At 41.8% G+C, this 17,111-nt stretch overlaps 1 long non-coding RNA gene across 1 annotated transcript; it reads right to left on the bottom strand.

The window, feature by feature from the left end:
• Positions 1–96: 96 nt before the first annotated feature.
• On the bottom strand, positions 97–16,788 carry LOC125378225. Its single transcript, XR_007220109.1, has 8 exons — positions 16,567–16,788; positions 9,067–9,499; positions 8,754–8,764; positions 8,179–8,315; positions 7,919–7,990; positions 7,396–7,536; positions 2,429–2,582; positions 97–2,230 (listed from the first exon to the last, which is right to left on the bottom strand). It is a non-coding gene; the product is annotated as an uncharacterized LOC125378225 (long non-coding RNA).
• Between the last annotated feature and the right edge of the window lie 323 nt (positions 16,789–17,111).

Below are 17,111 nucleotides of genomic sequence, written 5' to 3'. Positions count from 1 at the left end.
TAATTCTGCACGAGACAAATGGTGCACCATGGATCTATGACGTCACATGTGATACGTTCATGAGCGTCGGTTCCCACAACGTACCAGTATGTTCGTTTGTGCGTCGAACCAATCTAATATCTCTTGAATATGAGTGATTCTTCATATATTAACCAACTTGTATAATGGTATATGAGTTATATATATATTTAAACATTTTCGTTATCTTTGCCATGTGATATACGAGACACTGGGCATGTTTTAATCGTTATCTCTGTATGTGATGTCAGTGGTCGTTGGATATGTTTAATCGTTATCTCTGTATGTGATATCAATGGTCGTTGGCTATATTTTTGTTGTTATCTCTGTATGTGATAGCAATGGTCGTAGGAGATGTTTTAATCGTTATCTCTGAATGTGATAGCAATGGTCGTTGGCTATATCTTTGTTGTTATCTCTGTATGTGATAGCAATGGTCGTTGGATATGTTTGGTCGTTATCTCTGTATATATGTGATATCAATGGTCGCTGGAGATGTTTTAACCTTTATCTCTGTATGTGATATCAATGGCCGTTTTATATGTTTGGTCGTTAATCCCTATATGTGATATCAATGGTCGTAGGATATGTTTGGTCGATATTTCTGTATGTGACACTGTATACATACATCTTGTGGGTCTCCTATGCTGGTTGTAAGGGGTGATCAAAAGGATCGGGTTATGAGGCTGAATTCGGTCCATTATGTGTCGTCGTACCCCGACTGCGCTGATCGCTGCTCAGGCCATATGCAGACATGGGCACATGCATAAATGACCATGGAATTGTCCAAAGAGATATGTGGCGGCCGCATAATGTTTGACAAATGTTTCTTCAAATTGTGGAGGAGGTGGATTACTCATATATTACTGTGGAAAATCTGCTGAAAACGGGGGATGTTGAAAGCCACATTTATGCATTGCAGCCACAGACTTGTGTAAAGTGGAACAGCACACTTATAGAGAGTTTCAGGCCAAGCATAGCCTTGATGGTCTCACGCGGTAGCCCTATAAGCAGATATTAGCCATTAATGGTCTGGCATCTCAGGAGGTAGTCCACCAGTAGGATTCTTTTGGAATGTTTACTTATACGTTTCCGCTGCCTTGCCCCTTGTGTAGCCTCGTGATGATAGGGGTCAACTCAAATTTCACTCTACAAATCATTTCGGTCTGTTTGAAAATTCTCACTACATATGATGAACCTGGAGCGTTTCTGATCAGGAGTCTTGGAGTCCAGTGCGTGAAACCTTTGTCATGCCCAGTTCATGCTGGCAGTGCCTGAGTTACTTCAAAGTAAGAGAACATACGGTTCGGTCCGGTCTGGTCCAGTCCGATTTAGACAGCTTCTTTTCAATAGTAAATTGGTTGTTTGGACCGACATTTTAGCCCGAAGTGTAAAAGGTCCAAATTAGAGAGTTGCAGGTAAGTTTGAGTAATTATAATTTATTCAGGAACTGAGGGGACTTAAGAAAAGGTCCGGTTTTCACTGAACTCAGAATTTGAGAGTCCGATTTCGACAGATTTCACTGTACTTAATACATGCAAAGTGTTACGGATGCACTATACATCCGTTGTTGTTTGGCTCAGAACATTTCAGCCACCCTTCATAACGAAAGGGATGTATTTGGTCTTTTTCATGTAACGGAACAAACAAAATAAGAAGTACTAATGAACAACGACAACTATTCTGTTGATATACAATCCAGAGAAGTCACACTTAATTAACCGTTGCCTTATCATCCAACATGGAATTTCAATTGATCATATGCCCTTATTGAAATATTTGTTTCCGGAAACGATGTTGATCCGTGCAATGTATCTGTACTTGGGGCGTCACATTTGGATATTCGTTTGCCAAAACACTTGATTCTTTCTATCTGCTTCTCTGTACAGTTCGAACATAACCAAATACATTTGGATGAAGAAATTAAAATTCAATTGCAGAGTTAGTAGTTACCCTTTGGTATTGGTATTTACGAGCCACATTTGGATATTCGTTTGCCAAAACACTTGATTCTTTCTATCTGCTTCTCTGTACAGTTCGAACATAATCAAATACATTTGGATGAAGAAATGAAGCTTCAATTGCAGAGTTAGTAGTTACCCTTTGGTATTGGTATTTACGAGCCAAAGCATATCGTCAAACGTTCTGCTGAAAACCTGAATACTCCGCAGGATAATGAAGAATCCCAAACCGAGGTTGAACATTTTGAGACCTGAAACAATCACCAACATATCAGATTGAGTCAATGTACATGATTCAGTGCAACAGGAAATAATGATATAGCCGTGTTGATAGACAATAAGGAATTCGAAATGACTGACAAATTTTTTATTTTATTTTTTTAATAATTTTTTTATTTTTTCAACCATTTTACATTTATTTGATAAAATGTGACTGACAAAATTCTTACCCTCTGTCTGCGTGAGCTCTTGCTTGTAGGCTATCTGCCTCCTCAAACGCCCGGGCAGCAGCCAACTTATACACCGATCATCAAAACATGCCAGACAGGGAACAATGTTTAACCAGTTGAACAGACTCAGGTCTCCACTGTAAATTAACGAAACCTGTGCAATGGAAACACATAAATAGTGAGTGGGTGAATAGGTTAAACGTCGTTTGGAACAGAATTCCAGTTACACGAGCGCTGGTAAAACTATTTCTAGGCCTAAAAACAAAATCAACAATTGTGAAAGTATTTTTTATTTCATTTTCAACATAATCTCCCTAGTTTTTTTAATACATAGTCGAGACTCACGTTTTTCAATTCCAGTCAGGAAGAAGTTTTGTGAAGCCACCCTGAAAAACCCATTCACGACAGCTTTGATGTCATCTCTGTCGTCATGCTTCATCATCCGTTACTAACCTCTTTTTGAATTTGACGAAATCCTCCCCAGTTAGTTCTAAATTTTCTCTGGCAAAACCTAGGGTCAGCATCAAGGCTTGTCCTTCCAGTCTTAAACACAGCTGCCCAACATTTAACAGTGGAATAGCTAGGGCCTGTCTTATCCCAATACACTTGTGACATGCGGTCATGAAATTCTTGGGGATACATTTTCTCTTAAGTCAAAAACTTGATGACTGCTAGGTACTCGTTCGTTTCCATTTCTGTGTCCATTTGGACACCTATCACGTTCAACTGGCTGTAACTAATATACTAACATCCTCAACAGACCAAATACACTAAGTCTTGCAATGAACTACTCAAACAATGTAATTTGTTGTGGCCCATAGCTGAAAGTTAGTCAGGCTTAGAACTTTTTGACCAGTCGTCGTATCACTACTTAATGTGAGAGGAAAGTCCGAAGTGATGCAGGTCTCAGACGTTTACCACCTTGGTAAAACCCAGGAGCACGGGTATGGTGCTGACACAAAAAAACAGGGCGACCCGGGATTCGAACCCACGATCATAGGTTGTTAGTGTGCCCACTATATATAATATATAACATATACAGAGATCAAGATAAGCTGCGTATCTGCGTAAAATACGCATCAGAAATGCAGAATTACGCAGTAAAATAAAATCCAAGCGTATCAAATACGCAACGAACATTACAGATACGCTACAAAAATAAAACTTGTGTGTATCATCAAAATATTGTGAAGTAACCCTGCGTATTCGTTTAGCAAATCAGGCAAATTATTTTCAAATTATAAACGGGCATTCCGTCAACCTTGCCAAACTGCACGATGGCAGTTACATCATGATCATTTGCCATCACACATTCTTGTGGAAGTATCGTGGTATTTTTTAGTCCTATAAAGCTCTCGAACCCACACGACACCAGTTTGCAGGGACTAGATGAATAGTGTTTTTTAAATATTTAACTTAAATACCCACATGTGTAAAAACTAGTGGGTAACAGAAAATTGAAAACCCAGATAGAATTACTGATACCCAATGATTTCAAAATGCATGGGTAAAATACCCACAACACCAAAAGCGTATCTGGAGCTCTGAATATAACACATCAATGTATGGCGGACACATTACAGACCGATATATGCTGGTGGTCAAATCACAGACCGAGATATACTAAAGGGACATATCACAGACCGAGATACACTGGTGGACATATCACAGACGGAAATACACTGGTGGACATATCACAGACCTAGACACTGGTGGACCTATCACAGACCGAGATACATTGGTGGACATATCACAGACCGAGAAACACTGGTGGACATATCACAGACGGAAATACACTGGTGGACATATCACAGACCGAGATACACTGGTGGACATATCACAGACGGAAATACACCGGTGGACATATCACAGACCGAGATACACTGGTGGACATATCACAGACCGAGATACACTGGTGGACATATCACAGACGGAAATACACTGGTGGACATATCACAGACCGAAATACACTGGTGGACATATCACAGACCGAGATACACTGGTGGACGTATCACAGACCGAGATACACTGGTGGACATATCACAGACTTAGACATTGGTGGACATATCACAGACGGAAATACACTGGTGGACATATCACAGACCGAAATACACTGGTGGACATATCACAGACGGAAATACACTGGTGGACATATCACAGACGGAAATACACTGGTGGACATATCACAGACCGAGATATACTGGTGGACATATCACAGACCGAGATACACTGGTGGACATATCACAGACGGAAATACACTGTTGGACATATCACAGACCGAGATACACTGGTGGACGTATCACAGACCGAGATACACTGGTGGACATATCACAGACCTAGACATTGGTGGACATATCACAGACGGAAATACACTGGTGGACATATCACAGACCGAAATACACTGGTGGACATATCACAGACGGAAATACACTGGTGGACATATCACAGACGGAAATACACTGGTGGACATATCACAGACCGAGATATACTGGTGGACATATCAGAGACCGAAATACACTGGTGGACATATCACAGACGGAAATACACTGGTGGACATATCACAGACCGAGATATACTGGTGGACATATCACAGACCGAGATACACTGGTGGACGTATCACAGACCGAGATACACTGGTGGACATATCACAGACCTAGACATTGGTGGACATATCACAGACGGAAATACACTGGTGGACATATCACAGACCGAAATACACTGGTGGACATATCACAGACGGAAATACACTGGTGGACATATCACAGACGGAAATACACTGGTGGACATATCACAGACCGAGATATACTGGTGGACATATCAGAGACCGAAATACACTGGTGGACATATCACAGACGGAAATACACTGTTGGACATATCACAGACCGAGATACACTGGTGGACATATCACAAACCGAGATACACTGGTGGACATATCATAGACCTAGACATTGGTGGACCTATCACGGACCGAGATACATTGGTCGACATATCACAGACCGAGATACACTGGTGAACATATCACAGACCGAGATACACTGGTGGACATATCACAGACCTAGACACTGTTGGACCTATCACAGATCGAGATGCGCTGGTGGACATATCACAGACCTAGACACACTGGTGGACATATCACAGACCGAGAAACACTGGTGGACATATCACAGACCGAGATACACAGGTGGACATATCACAGACCGAGATACACTGGTGGACATATCACAGACAGAGATATACTGGTGGACATATCACAGACCGAGATATACTGGTGGACATATCACAGACCTAGACACTGGTGGACCTATCACAGACCGAGATACACTGGTGGACATATCACACACCGAGATACACTGGTGGACATATCACAGACCGAGATACACAGGTGGACATATCACAGACCGAGATACACAGGTGGACATATCACAGACCGAGATACACTGGTGGACACATGATAGATCGAGATATACAGGTGGAAACATCACAGATCGAGATATACAGGTGGAAACATCACAGATAGAGACATAAGCTTGCGAACACATATGAGTCATAGACCGTTAGACAGATCTTTGACATGGACTGCTCGACACACATGAATCCCAGACTGCTCGACACACGTGAATCCCAGACTGGTTGACACAGATGAGATAAACAGTGTTGGACATTTCAGTAATATGCTGGTGTCTGAATTGGTCAGGTTTCAGACATAGACTGGTGGGCATGCCTGAGACATAGACCGGTGGACATGCCTGAGACATAGACTGGTGGACATGCCTGAGACATACACTGGTGGACATGCTTGAGACATAGACTTGTGGACATGCTTGAGACATAACCTGCTAGACACATATGAGACATGCACAGGAGGACATGCCTGAGACATACATTGGTGGACATGCTTGAGACATAACCTGCTAGACACACATGAGACAAACACTGGTGGAAATGACTGAGACATAGACTGGTGGGCATGACTGAGACATACACTGGTGGACATGCCTGAGACATAGACTGGTGGACATGCCTGAGACATAACCTGCTAGACACACATGAGACATACACTGGTGGACATGCTTGAGACATAGACTGGTGGACATGCCTGAGACATACACTGGTGGGCATGCTTGAGACATAACCTGCTAGACACACATGAGACATAGTCTGGTGGACATGCCTGAGACATAGACTGGTGGACATGCTTGAGACATAACCTGCTAGACACACATGAGACATACTCTGGTGGACATGCCTGAGACATACAATGGTGGAAATGCCTGAGACATAGACTGGTGGACATGCCTGAGACATAGACTGGTGGAAATGCTTGAGACATAACCCGCTAGACACACATGGGACATAGTCTGGTGGACATGCCTGAGACATACATTGGTGGACATGCCTGAGATATACATTGGTGAACATGCTTGAGACATAACCTGCTAGACACACATGAGACAAACACTGGTGGACATGACTGAGATATACATTGGTGAACATGACTGAGACATAACTTGCTAGACACACATGAGACAAACACTGGTGGACATGATTCAGACATAGACTGGTGGACATGACTGAGACATACACTGGTGGACATGTCTGAGACATACAATGGTGGACATGCCTGAGACATACATTGGTGGACATGCTTGAGACATAACCTGCTAGACACACATGAGACAAACACTGGTGGACATGACTGAGACATAGACTGGTGGGCATGACTGAGACATACACTGGTGGACATGCCTGAGACGTACATTGGTGGACATGCTTGAGGCATAACCTGCTAGACACACATGAGACATACACTGGTGGACATGCCTGAGACATACACTGGTGGACATGCCTGAGACATAACCTGCCAGACACACATGAGACCTAGACTGGTGGATATGCTTGAGACATAACCTGCTAGACACACATGAGACATAGTCTGTGGACTTTCAGTATTATTCTGGTGGACATACCTGAGAATATATGCCTATTGCTCCTGCAATGATGGCCATTCTGCGTCCAAATATCAGGATAAATGGAGCAAGGACATGATACCTTATAATCTGGTCTTCCCTCGTCTTTGGACAGTCACTGTTGAAGCTAAATGGCGTGGTCTGTGGGAAAAATAACTTTACATATAGTTCTTATCATCAGTCATTACATTTTGTTGATGAACATAGTTGTCATTGAACTAGGTTAAACTATAACATAGATAGCATGGCTGCGCCATTAGAAGCCACGTGAGTAGTTGATAGGAATTGGCCTTGTCATGCAAAATATATTTATTTATTATTCATGGCTGCCGGTGCTCTCGCTAGGTTAGGACATGCATACATTTTTCGTGAACACCTGGTGTCATAAGTGATTTTCAGTGATCCTTTTACATAATGTTCACCGATAATAATCCTTTTACGACCTATGGAATCTGTTTCGAGTAATAATCGAGACACGGTATTCTCTGGCGTTCACGTTTTATATTCACAACTTTGTAGTTACCTGATAATGATAATTCATGCAAGTGAAATATGTGAAGCAAATAACACGATCTCTCCGGAATTTGTCCTAAGTCTATAACAAAAAACAACAACATGATTACCAAGAATCAACGTAATACTTGTGTCTAGGAGCTATAAACAATAAGTACTGCCTATAATGTTAGAGACAGACAGACAGACAGACAGACAGAGATACAACACACACGGGATGTTCTCTTCTATTTTACTACTTCCTTAGCAATAATGAAATGTTATACAAACCCATCCCCACATAATGCGGAAAAACATCCATTTAAACCCCCGGATGACAGCGCGAGATGTCGGTGGTTGTCTCAGGCTCCACACAGGGCACAGGAATGTAGCCAGGAATCCAGTCTCTAGAAGCTGAAACTCCCAACCTAAGGGAAGACAATGTCATTAATTGATGCCCAAGGCATGATACAAAGGGGGCGGTCGGGTAGCCTAGTGGTTAACGCGTTCGCTCGTCACGCCGTAGACCCGGGTTCGATTCCCGACATGGGTACAATGTGTGAAGCCCATTTCTGGTGTTCCCCGCAGTGATATTGCTGGAATATTGCTAAAAGCGGCGTAAAACCATACTCACTCACTCATGATAAAAAGAGCGGACAAAAGCAGTACACAGACGTTTTACAATCAGTTATGATCATTCATAACATGAGATCTGATGCAGGTTAAACCCACGTGTTCTATCCTAATAGTTTCAAAGTTATTTAGTATTGTTTGTCATATTGAATTCGACTGGTTTCTTTGTTAAGCAAACAATAGACTAGCAAAATCTAAACTGGTAAATTATATGAAGAAACAAATCAACTTACCAAAGCTGTGCCTACAAAAAAAAGTACAATAACATTGGTTATGTTTCAGCTTGAAGATTTCTTACAATACAGACACAACACTATGATAAAAGATAAACGAATCATGTAATAAAGATTACAACATAAACAAAACACGATTATTTACTGGGGATTTAGTATACATACTGTTGAAAGTCTCAAAGCGAATATTTCAATGTAAAGTTTTATCAAGAGGCATTTTTTTGCAATAAGGGTTTACAAAATAATTCTAATCTAAACAATAAAGTATTTGTCAATGCGAAGCTACAGATCTAATATAAACAAATCTACCTACCACTGCCGTCCGGCGTCAACAAGTAAATGGTATATGGTCCACAGACACAACATCAAAACCCAATTTGCTGCTCCTCTAATGATGAGGGACAGAGACAGAGCCAAGCCGACATGCGTGATAAAAACAAGAGTATTCTCATCTGGCTTGTTGTCCTTGAAAAACCAGTAGACGATTTTTGGAACGTCGATAACACTCTCTCGATCTGTGTCAGCAAGACTCTTGATGATGTATCTAAGATCTGTATTGGACGTGTATGGGAGAAGGCCGTTGAAAAACCAGGAGGCGATTTTTGGAACGTTAATAACACCCTCTCGATCTGTGTTAGCAAGTCTGTTAATGATGTCTCCAAGATATGGACTGGATGCGTTTGGGAGAATGCCTTCTTTTCCAAACAACCGTTTGTTCTGATGCAAGGAAATGAGAAATGCCCAAACTGCAAAAGTAGACGTAAAACGTCAAACATATATATAAACGAAAATTGGTTTTGAAGTACGGACTTCAAATAAAATCCTGTTCCGATTTCGAACAAGAGTTCTCGTGCAGTCATTGAGGCCGATAGTGGACACACACGATACAAGGCTTACAGTTACAGTGCTTGAGATTGTGACGTTATTGTGACATACAAAGATTTCTCCTCCACTTTATAAACTTCCAAACACATGCATGTCCCAAGAATCGTTTTTAAAGCTGCGTAGAAGTCACAGAATGAATTTCTATTAAAACACATATGCGTTATTTTTTGTTATTTTTAGGAGTATATATTTCTTATCATAGACAATGATGTTGATCGAGATTGACTTTCAATCCTATGTATATCCCATGACTTTCAAACGTAGGTATAGCCCATGACTTTCAAACCAAGGTATATTCCATGACTTTCAAACCTAGGTATATCCCATGGCTTTCTAACCTAGGTATATCCCATCACTTTCAAACCAAGCTATATCCCATGACTTTCAAACCAAGCTATATCCAATGGCTTTCAAACCTAGGTTTTTACCCATGACTTTCAAACCTAAGTATATCCCATGGCTTTCAAACCTAGGTAATTCCCATGACTTTCAAACCTAGGTATATCCCATGACTTTCTAACCTAGGTATATCCCATCACTTTCAAACCAAGCTATATCCCATCACTTTCAAACCAAGCTATATCCCATCACTTTCAAACCAAGCTACATCCCATGGCTTTCAAACCTAGGTATATCCCATGACTTTCAAACCAAGGTATATCCCATGACTTTCAAACCTAGGTATATCCCATGACTTTCTAACCTAGGTATATCCCATCACTTTCTAACCTAGGTATATCCCATGACTTTCAAACCAAGCTATATCCCATGACTTTCAAACCAAGCTATATCCCATCACTTTCAAACCAAGCTATATCCCATGGCTTTCAAACCTAGGTATATCCCATGACTTTCAAACCTAAGTATATCCCATGGCTTTCAAACCTAGGTATATCCCATCACTTTCAAACCAAGCTATATCCCATCACTTTCAAACCAAGCTATATCCCATGACTTTCAAACCAAGCTATATCCCATGACTTTCAAACCAAGCTATATCCCATGGCTTTCAAACCTAGGTATATCCCATGACCTTCAAACCTAAGTATATCCCATGGCTTTCAAACCTAGGTATATCCCATGACTTTCAAACCAAGGTATATCCCATGACTTTCAAACCTAGGTATATCCCATGACTTTCTAACCTAGGTATATCCCATCACTTTCTAACCTAGGTATATCCCATCACTTTCAAACCAAGCTATATCCCATGACTTTCAAACCAAGCTATATCCCATCACTTTCAAACCAAGCTATATCCCATGGCTTTCAAACCTAGGTATATCCCATGACTTTCAAACCTAAGTATATCCCATGGCTTTCAAACCTAGGTATATCCCATCACTTTCAAACCAAGCTATATCCCATCACTTTCAAACCAAGCTATATCCCATCACTTTCAAACCAAGCTAAATCCCATGACTTTCAAACCAAGCTATATCCCATGGCTTTCAAACCTAGGTATATCCCATGACCTTCAAACCTAAGTATATCCCATGGCTTTCAAACCTAGGTATATCCCATGACTTTCAAACCAAGGTATATCCCATGACTTTCAAACCTAGGTATATCCCATGACTTTCTCCGGAGAGGAATTTCACACCCCCTGTGGCTAACCATCAATCTTCACACTAAGGAGGTTATAACACCAACCCAACGTCAACAACTACCTGGATCTCACAGCTCACAACAAGCAAACAAACATCTCAGGGATTCGGACCATTCGAACGCCCAAGCCGGCCGCCCCCCCCCCCCCCCCCCCCCCCCCCCCACCAAGCGCTACCCCCAGGACTTAACAGACTCTCACAAAGGACAAAAGACTAGATAAGTCACCCTACCTTCTCCCCTTACTATATTATTCTTCATTGTTCATTCCCATTTTTTGTCTAAATACCAGCTGTATGCTAAACATTTCTTCATGCTGTGTATATAATTGTATATAGTTGTTTCATTTCAATTGTGTTATTGTCATTTGCCATCCCTCACCCAACCATGGACCCCTCCTTCTCACTAAACATGGAAATCACCTCACCGCTCCTATACACATCCATATTTTCCACCCCGGACCCAAAAGAATTCCCCGGGCTCCCTAAATCCCACAATTTAAACATCATCCCGCCCAACTTTGGCCTAGAATTGGAAATTATTTCCCCTTCTCGCCCCCCCCCCCCCCCCCCCCCCCAAGACAACCCCTCCCCACCCCCATACCCCCACCCACCTACCAAAACCAACAAAAGAACAACCAACTCCCCAGCTGAACACCAACTTAGTCCCAAAAAAACATGTGACCTACCAACCCCCCCCCCCCCCCCCCCCCCCACAAAACCCCCAACCTAACCAGACGCCTAAACTCTTACTACTCGCCTTCCACGCAAACTCTACCACCCCCCTTAACGAAACCCTCTCGCCAAATAAATTTGCAGTCTGCCTCAAAAAAGCAAAAATCAACTTCAAATTCATAAACGCCTGCGGCCGTGGGTTCAAAATTACGTTCACAGACCAAACTTCACTTAATCACGCCATCCGCTCCCCCATCATTGATGGACTCAACATTAACTGACAGGTTCCCAACTGGCAGACTGAAATTCAAGGAGTAATCTACCTAGACTCTAGAGACACCCCAGAGGACATTCAAGAATTTATCTCTTTCGCCAACCAATCCCAAAACCAACCCCAACCCCAACCCCAAATCACAAATTTCAAAGCCATCAACAACCGTAAAAACACCAAGGGTCGTCCAACCAAACAAACTGTCTTCTTAACTTTTAAATCCACCACTCTCCCCACCCACATTACCTTCGGGGCCCTCAACTTTAAAGTTCACCCAATTCGGAAAAACCCACCTCAATGTATATACTGCCATTCATTCAATCACAAATCATCAGATTGTAAAAAAAAACCACTCTGCCCCAAATGCGGATCCGAGAACCATGCAATCCAGGAATGCTCATGGTCACCCTATTGTGTCAACTGCAATGCAGAAGGGCACACCTCCAACCAAAACACTTGTCCCACTAAGCAGAAATACATTCTCAAACTAAATAAAAACCTAAATAAGTCCGACCTACCTAAACCAGCCACTATTCCCTTATTACAATATTATCCTGACGACCCTGAGGACTCCCCCTACCCATACTCTGACCACTCCCTAAACTCAACCATCAACTCCGTCCCCCCCCCCCCCCCCCCCCCCCCCCAACTACCCGCTCACAAATCCCTCCTCCCCACTCTCACCTTCCCACCCCCCCACCCCCAGTCATTTCCCAAACCCAACCCAAACAAACCAACCCATCCCCCCTCCCCACACCCCCAACCACCCTCGTCACTACCCCCACCCCCACATCCAACCAACAGAGGCCAGTCCCACACTACATCACTAAACATCGGAAACACTTCCTAGCCAATAAAATACAACAACTCAAAACAGCCCCCTCTGCCAACATCACACCACGAAAACTTCATTCACACACCAGCAAACTAGTAGAGTTCATAATAGCTGCCATTTTGCTCAAAAAAACCAACCTAGGTATATCCCATGGCTCCCAATCTCTCTCACATCTCATATATGCAAAATTATGGAATTCATTATCAATAACAGACTTAAAAAACATATCTCTCAACATAAGTTACTAAGCCCGGACCAGAGCGGCTTCACTAACAATAGACAAACCCTTGATCATGTCTTACATTTAGAACACGATGTTAGGATAGCACAATCCACGAAACAGTACACTATGGCCATTTTTATAGACTTTAGCAAAGCTTTCGACATGGTTTGGCACGACGGCCTTATACAAAAAATTCAAAATTCAAATATTAACGGTAGAATTCTTAACTTCATCCATTCATTTCTTAAAGACAGGACTATAATAGTTAAATCCCACCAAACTCTCTCTGACACACACCCACTACAAAATGGGACCCCCCAAGGCAGTATTATCTCCCCAACTTTATTTAATTTCATGATTGATGATATCTTTCCAAACTATACCAAAAAAGACAAAATTACTACAGCTAAATTTGCAGACGACATTTCCTTTTGGGCCACCTCCAACTCTATTAGCATACTAAAAACTAAAATCCAGTCTGCACTCCATAAAATTCAAGAATGGGCGTCCAAATGGGGGTTCCAAATAAACACTAAAAAAACAATAGGAATTCTCTTCAAAAAACCACACATGCAAAACTACTCACCCAAATTATATCTCAACAATGAAGAAATTACTTTCCAAAAACAAGCAAAATTTCTAGGCGCTACATTCGACCAGCATCTAACATGGGGTCCCCATATTTCAAATTTGGTCGCCTCTTGTGAAAAAGACTTAAACTTAATGAGATCAATCAAAGGCAACGACTGGGGATCTGACAAGCAAACTCTTCTTATCATATACAAAACACTAATCCAACCAAAAATAGACTACGCCGCTCCGGTCTTCAGCGGCATCTCCACCTCTAACTACAATAAGCTTAAATCTATCCAATATAAAGCCCTAAAAATAGCCACTGGCACCAGGACTGGTACCCCCCACATTACACTCCTATTAATGACCAACACGCTCTCTATCACCCACAGAATACAACAAACAATACTTAATTACTGGGCTGGGGCTCAACACAACCCCATTTTCAACACTATCAAACGCAAATACGCAGACATCAACAAATACACAGCTCATAAATTCAAGCAGCATCCCAACCTAGCGCCTTACATGTTCCACCTATATCACCTAATCCAAACCCACAAACTCTCCTCAATTACTCACACCCCACTACCACCCTATTACATAATAGACCTCCCCGCCCCCCAAGTAGATACCTCCATACATACACTACTCCAATCACAACCCAAACTTAACAAAACAGACAAAACAAAACTAGCATTCACACACATACACACGGCCTGGCCAACATACACCCACATATATACAGACGCTTCCCCAAACAAAAACCACGTTTCCAGCATAAGCATACACATTGATCAAACCCCGCCCGTATCCACTAATTCCACTACCTTAACCACTCAAATAACAACACTGCTGAACTGTTAGCCATTCTTACTGCAATTCACTCTACTAAAACAATAAATGAAAACAACTTCCTAATCATCTCTGATCATGACTCCCTAAGCGCACTCACACAAATCAAAAACAAACACTCCAAAACCCGGCCCGATCTCATTAACAACATTATTCATCTTACCTACAATCTCTCCACACAAAACAAACATATACACTTCCTATGGTCCCCGGGCCACTCAAACATACCCGGTAACCAAATAGCACATACCCTTGCAAACACTGCCACCACCAACCCGTCCCTCCAAATCCATTTCCACACATCCAAAGCTGAAGTCAAAACCCTATTAAAAAAATCCATCAGCTCCCTCAACCATAGCCAACTCCTACAATTTTCTAACTCCCCCTGGATAAAAACACTATACTCTAAGCCCACTACCAACAGTCGCAATTACAGCCCCCATCCCCAAATGGACAAGATAATAACAAGAATTATTAGCGGCACTCACAACCTTAATTATAAACTCTACAGACAAAACAGACACATTCAGTCTTGCAGGACAACGGTATAAGGATCTATACCGAAACGTCGCTATTACAGTACAATAAAGAAGTTGTTATCCATAAAATTGTGTCTATCTTGGAATGGTGGTGTACAAAGCTGAAAAATCAGATAATTTGACGAAATTGAACTTGGTTCCACAACTTTAAAAATCACACCAATTTTTATAAATTTAGCGATAGAGCGGCGAGAAATTTATTTGCTCTGTAATGATATAATACAAATTGTATGAGTATGTGAGTCATTTCCGATGACAGCGCCATTAGACACGAAGCTGATATTCACCCATCTTCACAAGGTAAGGGAGTTAACTGACTTTACAAGTCCAGTTCTCACCGTGCCGGACTAGGCTGAAATATTGGAGTTAAAGTTTAGCTGGACTGACGAGTTTATGCATAGCCTAATCAAAATCGCGTAACGGAATAGACATTCGGTTTGCAGAGCATGAATATATGTGGGTCGACACATGTTTTCCAATTTATTTCATGTTTGAAATCAAAGTGCTCAAGGTGTTCATGAACTTCGCGAGGTAAGACCTATTTTAATAAGATAAAGATCTTAATTATAGATCAGATCGTCTTGGCTGGACGCCGCCATTTTGTTTGAAGCAAATGCAAATAGTATGAGAGGTGGAATCTGATTGGTCAATAGGAGAGACATGAAAAGGGACATAACTCGCAATCGCCACTGGTGGCGCTACGATTGAAACATTTAACACTGCGCGTACAAATAGTGTAGCCACACGATGCTCATCTCATTTTCGTGTTATTTACTTTTCAGCGTTGACAAAGTGACACATTTTTCCAAGAAATATCAATATGTTCTATTCGTTATCTGTGCCATGTGATGCACAATACACTCTCTCTCTCTCTCTCAGTCGTGTTATCAATTTACAGGGAGCTGTTGACCTAGAAACTAACAGATAAGCCCTTATCTTGTTACCTTGTGTTGTGTTTACGAGTTTACCAGTTTATATTTTGTGATGTGCATTACATCATGCAAGCACAATGTCCAAGGCATTACAGTCGAACCCTTCGTGGTTTTCACAACTCTTCCATTATATAATTTCAAAGGAATGGTATGGTTGTATTCAGGGTAATGGTTTGGGGACAAATGGTATAAACATTTCCATAAGAGTTCTCAATTTGAGATTGTGAAGACCGGTGCAAAATCAGCCCTGGGGTTTAGTAGAACGTCATGAACGCGTGATCCGTAGCTATGTATCACCGACAAGTGGATGTCTCGATAAAAGTGTAGCAGTACATAGCTATTTCTCTGCTATCAGAAACCTGTTCGGATATGTGTTTACAAAGACTTGCATTTAAAATATTCCACACAACATAACACTTACAGTAAATAAATCCAAGATATCTCAAAAGGACATTTCTTGCCAACCAGAATGTGCCTTCTTTCACTTCACTGTCATTTCTGCTGATATCTCTGTCAGGTCCTGAATCACTCATGTTGGGAATAACATGCACGACTCGAAGGCGGACTGTAGTTAAACCGCCCCTTTTCCTGTTGAGGCCACCCTGATCGCGCAACAACTACGGGGAACCAGTTTACTTACGTCATGACGTCAGGCAGAGTTGCTGTTAACCTAGTTGACCTACTACACGCACTGTAAACTGGTTATCACTTAGTGTCGCTGCTCTACCTTCTGTTCTTTTGGGCCATGTAAAACACCAATGTGAATTTGTGTCAGTACTTGCAATCTCTAAATGGGACGTTGTGTAGCCTATTGGTAAAAGCGTTAGCTCGTCACGCCGAAGACCTGGGTTCGATTCCCTTTATAGGCACAATGTGTGAAGCCCACTTTTGGTCTGCCCCGCTGGAATAGCATCACTGGATTATTGCTAAAAGCGGCTTAAAACAATACTCATTCACTCACTCAGT

This window comes from Haliotis rufescens, unplaced genomic scaffold (genome assembly GCF_023055435.1).
Source record: "Haliotis rufescens isolate VD_foot unplaced genomic scaffold, xgHalRufe1.0.p SCAF_12, whole genome shotgun sequence".
Taxonomy (NCBI): Eukaryota; Metazoa; Mollusca; class Gastropoda; order Lepetellida; family Haliotidae; genus Haliotis; species Haliotis rufescens.
The sequence above is the reverse complement of the archived record's forward strand: the minus strand, read 5'-3'. Positions and strand labels throughout refer to the sequence as shown.